The sequence below is a fragment of the Babylonia areolata genome, chromosome 5, assembly GCF_041734735.1.
Source record: "Babylonia areolata isolate BAREFJ2019XMU chromosome 5, ASM4173473v1, whole genome shotgun sequence".
Taxonomy (NCBI): Eukaryota; Metazoa; Mollusca; class Gastropoda; order Neogastropoda; family Buccinidae; genus Babylonia; species Babylonia areolata.
In genome coordinates this window covers 18,017,353-18,024,852 of record NC_134880.1, presented here as the reverse complement: position 1 = coordinate 18,024,852, position 7,500 = coordinate 18,017,353, and positions in this window count along the sequence as shown.

Here is a 7,500-nt window from a genome sequence, read left to right as displayed (position 1 = left end):
GTAGAGCCGACTGACGGCTGCCACTGGGCGCTCACCATTCGTTTCCTGTGTCATTCAATCAGATTTCAGGCGCATACACATACACACTCAGACAGACATGTAACATTTTACGTGTATTGCCTGTGGCATTGCTTGCGATTTCGAGTAAAAGTTAGATGCGCATGCGCAAGATCCAACATGCCCGTGGAACTCTCCAGTGGTCTATTGTGACAGGCAGTGAGGTCTGGCGTGACGGATGAGGTGATGGACTTCCCTGTCTGTGAAATGAACAAGTCTGTGTGGGGGGAGAGCAGAGCCGACTCGCCTGATCTTTGATGGTGCCGCAGATGTCACTGCCACCATCAATGGTCCTTCCTGTTCGAGAGTTTTGGACTCTTTGTCCTATTATTTCTTGTCTGCCCACAAGAAACGTGTATGTACTGTATTACTCGTTTCTGTCACAACAGATTTCTCTGTGTGAAAGTAGGGCTGCTCTCCCCAGGGAGAGGGTGTCGCTACACTGAAAGAGCCACCCTTTTTTTTCTATTCCAAGACAGCGTCAACAGAATTAATCTTCAGTCTATCTATCTTCCAACACATCAGGACCAACCCTTAACTCTGGAATCCACCCCCCCCCCACCCCTACCGCCCACTGCCCCCATCCCCATTCCCTCCACCCTCTCCCCCACCCCACCACCACAACCCCCCCTCATCCCCCAGCCCCCAATTCCCTCACACATTCATACACAACACAACACAACACAGATAAGACCTCTGACTGAAAGTAGACATCACCCCATCCGTCACGCCCCACTGAGCACAGACCTTATCGCTCTGTAGATGACGGCCGCAAGTCGTGCAGCCATGATCACGTCCGTCACGGTTCACAGCACAACATCAGTCTAGCACGCACTGCTATAGACACACAGACACACAGACAGAAAGGCACACACACAAAACAAACATGCAGCAAATGAGAAACAGAGAGATGGAGACAGGTAGTGACACACAGACCGGGGTACAGAGACAGAGAAACAGAGACTGACACAGACAGAGAGAGAGAGAGAGAGAGAGAGAGAGAGAGAGAGAGTTGCGACAAGACTGTGTGAACAAAATTAATATTCAGTCTATCTTCCAACAAACGACCAACCCTTATCTTTGAACTCCCCACCCCCACCCCCAACCGCACCACTGCCCCTCCCCCAAACGATCCGAGGGGGGGGGGAGGGGGGAGGCGGGAGGGCGGGGGGGTGGGGGGGCCCAATTATATTCCCTCACACAGACAGACACAACCCAGATAAGACCTCTGACTGAAAGTAGGCATCACCCCATCCGTCACGCCCCACTGAGCACAGACCACATCACTGTATAGATGACGGCGGCAAGTCGTGCAGCCATGATCACGTCCGTCACGGATCACGGCACAACAGCGGGCTGGCACGCGGCTGCCAGCAGACCACTGACAGAGCAGCTTGATTTAAAGCGTTGTTGATGGTCTTTTGTATCTGTGTTAGTTAAGAGGATTCTGACGGACTGAGAGAAAGGTTGTGATTATGAAGTGAAAGAGAGGTTGGTGGTGGTGGTGGTGGTGGTGGTGATGAGAGAGAGAGAGCGAGAGAGAGAGAGAGAGAGAGTCAGTAGGAGGGGAGAGAGGGCAGGGGAGGGTGGGTGTAGGGAGAAAACGATCAGAGAGAGGGGCAGAAAAAGACTAGGAGGGGATGAAAGGACATCCCAGAGAGAGTGAGAGAGAGAGAGAGATACATAGAGAGATACAGAGAGAGATAGAGAGAGAGAGAGAGAGAGAGAGAGAGAGAGAGAGAGAGAGAGAGGGAGATGACTCAGAACTCAAAGACGTTTTTATTCAAGAATATATATAAAGTTTTAATAGGGCATAGCCAATTCTTCTAATCTGTCCTTGCTAATCTACATCTATTACAACTAGCAGAGAGAGAGAGAGAGAAAGAGAGAGACAGACAGACAGACAGACAGACAGAGACAGAGATACAAACAAACAAACAAACAAACAGAAACAAAGACAGAGACAGAATGGATTAAGAGCTGGAGAGAAATGAAAGAATATAGAGATACATTAATAAACTGGCATTAAGGCCACATTTACAACAACAACATCATCATTAACAACAACAACAAGAAGAAAGAAAAAAAAAAGGCAGACAGACAGAGATCGAGGCAGATTAACAGAAGAAGAAAGATCACCCACATCACGTCCAACACCAAAATCACTGTGATGATGGATGGCTGACAGAAAAAGCACCACCTGAGCACCGCCGGCGATCCTTCATAAACTCCTCCTGATCTACCACAGTGGTGATGACCTATCCCCCCATCCCAACACTTTCTGCTCTCACTCGCCTCCCCCCTCCCTCTCCTCCACCTCCCTCCCCACACACTTCAGTACAGCTTATCTCCAGCAACCACTGGGAGGCGGTGAGAGGCCCCACTCACTGTAGACACTAAAGACTCTGATGATCGCACCTTTGGCTGTCATCTGACAGTCTGTCAGCGATAACCCTGATGAGCACGCTCACCCAGCAAGAATTTGCGATTGAGCGATTATTGTCGTCAGTAGGTGGTGGGTCGGGCGCTGGGAGCAGGAGCGGAGGGGGGAGGGGGAGTTAGGGGGCGGGGGGGGGGGGGCAGCTTTGTAAGGTGGTATCCTGCGTATGTCAACGAAATCAGAACAAGAAATTCCACCGAACACCGCCGAACTGGCTGACGTATTAGCAGTGCAGGGTCTCCTCTGGTGTGTGACCTTCTGGTGACCAATAATATAGATATACTGCCAAATATAGATAGATAGATCGCGACTGACGAACTCGGGTGTGCCACGGAATGAGCTGCATGGGAGAAAAACAACAACAACAGTTTCAGTTTCACTTTCTCAAGGAGGCGTCACTGCGTTCGGACAAATCCATACACGCTACACCACATCTGTTGAGCAGATGCCTGACCAGCAGCATAACCCAACGCGCTTAGTCAGGCCTTGAGTGCATGCTTACATATTTGTGTACCTATGAAAGTGGATTTCATTTTACGTAATTTCGCCAGAGGACAACACTCTCGTTGCCATGGGTTCTTTTTCAGTGCGCCAAGTGCGTGCTGCACACGGGACCTCGGTTTATCGTCTCATCCGAAAGACTAGACGCTCAGTTTGATTTTCCAGTCAAACTTAGGAGAAAGGGCGAGAGCGGGATTCGAACCCACACCCTCACGGACTCTCTGTATTGGCAGCTGAGCGTCTTAACCATTCTGCCACCTTCCTCCTTAACAACAACAACAACAACAAACAATGAAAAGGTGTAGATGATGAGGCGGCCCCCCACTCTCCGCACTCTCCCCTTTGCTTCTGGTGACCAGCATTACCAACAGACCCGAGGGGTTGCAATGTGCACAAAGATGGACCCCAGCTTTGTATTCCTTTTCGTGGGGTATGTGTAAAGAACAGGCCCTTGGCCTACTAGTACCAGGGCAAAATTCCAGAAATTCCACAGGTGTTTCAGTGACGCTTCCCTTGGAGTCACTTCCCGCCCCAAAAATGAAACTGGCGACCGACACATCCAATTGGAATCACATGGAAAACCAGTGAATATTGCAAAGTTCGTTGGAAACTGGTTTCACGCCCACTTGAAACCACATGGAAAACTGCTTTATTCTCTAAAGCATCGTTGGAACTGGTTGACATGTATCATCAGCAGGACTGGAAATGATAGAAGAGCACACAGAGGAAGCATTAATCATTAATAAAAGGAAGCCATCAAACATGTGTTGGCGTGTCGTGGTAACGGTTTTTTTTTCATTCACACAGCAGCAGCAACAACAAAAAAACCTAGCTTGAAGGGAAAAAAATACCTTAAAAACAAAGGACAAAATACAGACGTTAAACACACACACACACACACACACACACACACACACACACACACACACACACACACACACACACACACACACACACACACCGCTTCTCTCTCTTTCTCTCTCTCTCTCTGTCTCTGCCTCTCTCTCTTACCTCTGAAAGATGTTTGTCTCTTTGAAGTCATTTGCAATAAATGCTTTCTGTCAGCGAAAGCTATATTTCCCAAACGGCAGTTCAAATCGGAAGGAAAAGAGGAAAAAAGAAAGAAAGAAAGAAAAACAAGAGAGGGAGAAAGATAAAAAAAAATAAAGGAAACAAAGAAAGAGAAAAACTAAGCAGAAAGAAAGAAAGAAAGAAAAGAAAGAAAATGCATGAAAGAAAACCAGGAAAGAAATCAAAAGAAACTTAACAGATCTATTTATCTATGTGTTTACCTAAAAGCTTTTTCAGATGATTGATCTTTCTTATTTGTTTCTGTTTACGTTGTTGTTAAAACTTGCAGTTTGAGTTTGAGTTTATTATTTTTTATTCATTCAGCTATGTACTTCTGTGTTCACATAAAACTTTTCCGCTGATATATTTTGGTCGTTTGTTCTGAATATGCTGACTTGTTCAGCATGCAGAGTTTAATTATTCATTCATTTTCATTTATTTTTCACTTTATTCCTTTTTCTTGTAGCTGGAAATGGGATGGGGACTGTTTGTTTATCCATTTATTCAAACATTCCTTTGCGAAAGTGATCATAGAAGCTGGAAAAAAAAATGCTTGTTTCAAAACAGGCGGCTGAATTTGCTCTGCTTATAGTCAGTTCGGAATCCCACAAGACGAATTTTGCTGTCTTTGCATTTTCGATTTCTTTTTATATTGTCCTCTCTCTCTCTCTCTCTCTCTCTCTCTCTTCTCTCTCTGTCTCTGTCTCTCTATATCTGTGTGTGTGTGTGTGTGTGTGTGTGTGTGTCTCTTTTCTCTGTCTGTCTCTGTCTCTCTATATCTGTGTGTGTGTGTGTGTGTGTGTGTGTGTGTGTGTGTGTGTGTGAGTGTGTGTGTGTGTGTGTGCTTGTGCTTGTGTGTGTGTGTGTGTGTGTGTGTGTGTGTGTGTCTGTGTCTGTGTCTGTGTGTCTGTATTTGTGTGTCTGTTTCTTTAGCCTGGGTGTGTGGAAGCAAAAAAACAACAAAAAAACAACAACAAACAAACAAACAAAAACAAAAAACAAAACAATAACAAACAAATAAACGATTGAATAAATAAAGAAAGTAGATACTGACAGGCAGACAGACAGGCAGACAGACAGATAGACAGGAAAATAGACAGATAGACAGACAAACTAGCCACATAGCAATACAAAACATTATACACGTGTTATTAAAAGCGTGAATTGAACACGGGTCCACCCCCACTCCTCTGCCCCTCCTCCCCTTGCCCTCCTACACTTCTCCACTCTCCGACAAAAACAACAACAACAAAAAAACAAAACAAAAAACAGCCTCCCTTCTCTCTCCCCCCGCCGCACCCCCTCAACCCATACATCAATCCCCACTCCCACTCTCCCAACTACCCCAAACTCTGCACACCCAAACCCAGTCTTCTCCACGGCTCTACGGCGCTATCTCTTCTCTCTCTCTTCTTTTCTGAGAGCCCACGACACTGACGGTCAAGTAAAGGGTGTGAAAAAGCTTTCAGCGGAAGCGAACGACACGTCTGAGTGAGCACAAACACCCCAAGGACCCAGTGACCCTCTACCACGAAATGAGTATTGTACCGTCAAAACGATGTCCATTTTTTTCTTTATTCTTGAACCTGTTCAAACAAATGTTATTTCCTTTAAATATCGACAGAAAACGGATGTTTTAAAGATGATAAAGACAACAGTACCAGAGAAACAGATTTTCCTTTCAAAATGATAACTATACCTTCTTTTTCACAAAAAAAATCTGGAAAAAATGTTGTGATGGAAAATTTTGTCCGCTCTCATCAAACAGTGGTGGGGGACTCCCTGCTCATTTCGAGGTGAAGCATTTTCCGGTCTGTCACTGGGACTCGCAAAGTCAGTTGCAGGTTCAGTTTCAGTTTCTCAAAGAGGCGTAACTGCGTTAAGACAAATCCATACACGCTACACCGCATCTGCTAGGCAGATGCCTGACCAGCAGGATAACCCAACGCGCTTAGGCAGGCCTTGTTTGTGTGCATATATATTTGTTTGTTTACCTATCAGTGTGGATTTCGAGTGAATTTCATCGACAGAATTTTGCCAGAGGACAACACTCGCGTTGCCATGGTTTCTTTTTTCAGTGTGCCAAGTACGTGCTGCACACGGGACCTCGGTTTTATCGTCTCATCCGAAAGACTAGACACTCGGTTCGATTTTCCAGTCAAACTTGGGAGGAAGGGCGCGAGCAGGATTCGAACCCAAACCCTCATAAACTCTACATTGGCAGATGAACGTCTTAACCATTAAGTCACCTTCTTCCTAAAGCAAGCCGTGTTCTGCGTGCCCCCGGGAGACTTGACACCAGTGCCAGTTGATGCCGCTGCTCACAGAAACAAGGGCAAAGCTCAGGGTGTGAAAAAGCTTTTAGCGGAAGCGACCGACACGTCTGATTGAGCACAAACACCCCGAGTGCTTTGTGAGCCTCTACCACGAAATGAGTATTGTATAAATGATGTTCATTTTCTTTATCAAAACTATTCAAACAAAATGTTATGTGCCACCAAATGATGTTCATTTTCTTTAATTAAACCTATTCAAACAAATATTATTATTTCCTTTTAATGAGATCGACGGAAAATAAATGTATTAAAGGTAATAAAGACAACCGTACCAAAGAAACAGGTTTTTTTTGTTGTTGTTTTGTTTTTTTTCTTTTCAAAATGACATTTCTTCTTCACACAAAAAAAGGAAAAAATATTGTGATGGAATTTTTTTCTGCTGGCGTCAAAGGTGGTGGGGACTCGATCTCGGCTCATTTCGAGGTGAAGCGTTATCCGGTCTGTGTCAGTGGGACTCACAGGGTTAAGAAGAATAGAAGGGGTGGTGTTTTCTGGGGAAAGAATAGAGGAGGGTGGTGTTTTCTGGGGACAGAATAGAAAGGGTGGTGCTTTTCTGGGAACAGAATAGAAGGGGGTGGTGCTTTTCTGGGGAGGAGAATAGAAGGGGGTGGTGCTTTTCTGGGGACAGAAGAGAAGGGGGGTGCTTTTCTGGTGAGTGGGGAATAGAAGGGGTGGAGCTTTTCTAGGTAGGGGGGTTAGAATAGAAGGTGTGTGTGTATGTGGGGGGTGGGGGGGGGGGGGGGGGGGGGTGCTTTTCTGGGGAGCGGAGCATAGAAGGGGGATGCTTGGCTGGGAAGAGGAAAATAGAATGGGTGGTGCTTTTCTGGGGACAAAATAGAATGGTGGCGCTTTTCTGGGGACAAAATAGAACGGGTGGTGTTTTTGTGGGGAGGGGGGAATAAAAGGAGTGGTGCATTTCTGGGGGACAAAATTGAAAGGGTGGTATTTTTTCTGGGGACAAAATAGAAGGGGTGGTGTTTTTCTGGGAGAGAACAAAAAGGGTTGTCGATGTTTGGGGACAGAACTGAAGAGATGTTGAATAGTTACACACAGACACACAGACACAGACACAGACACACACTCACTCACTCACAC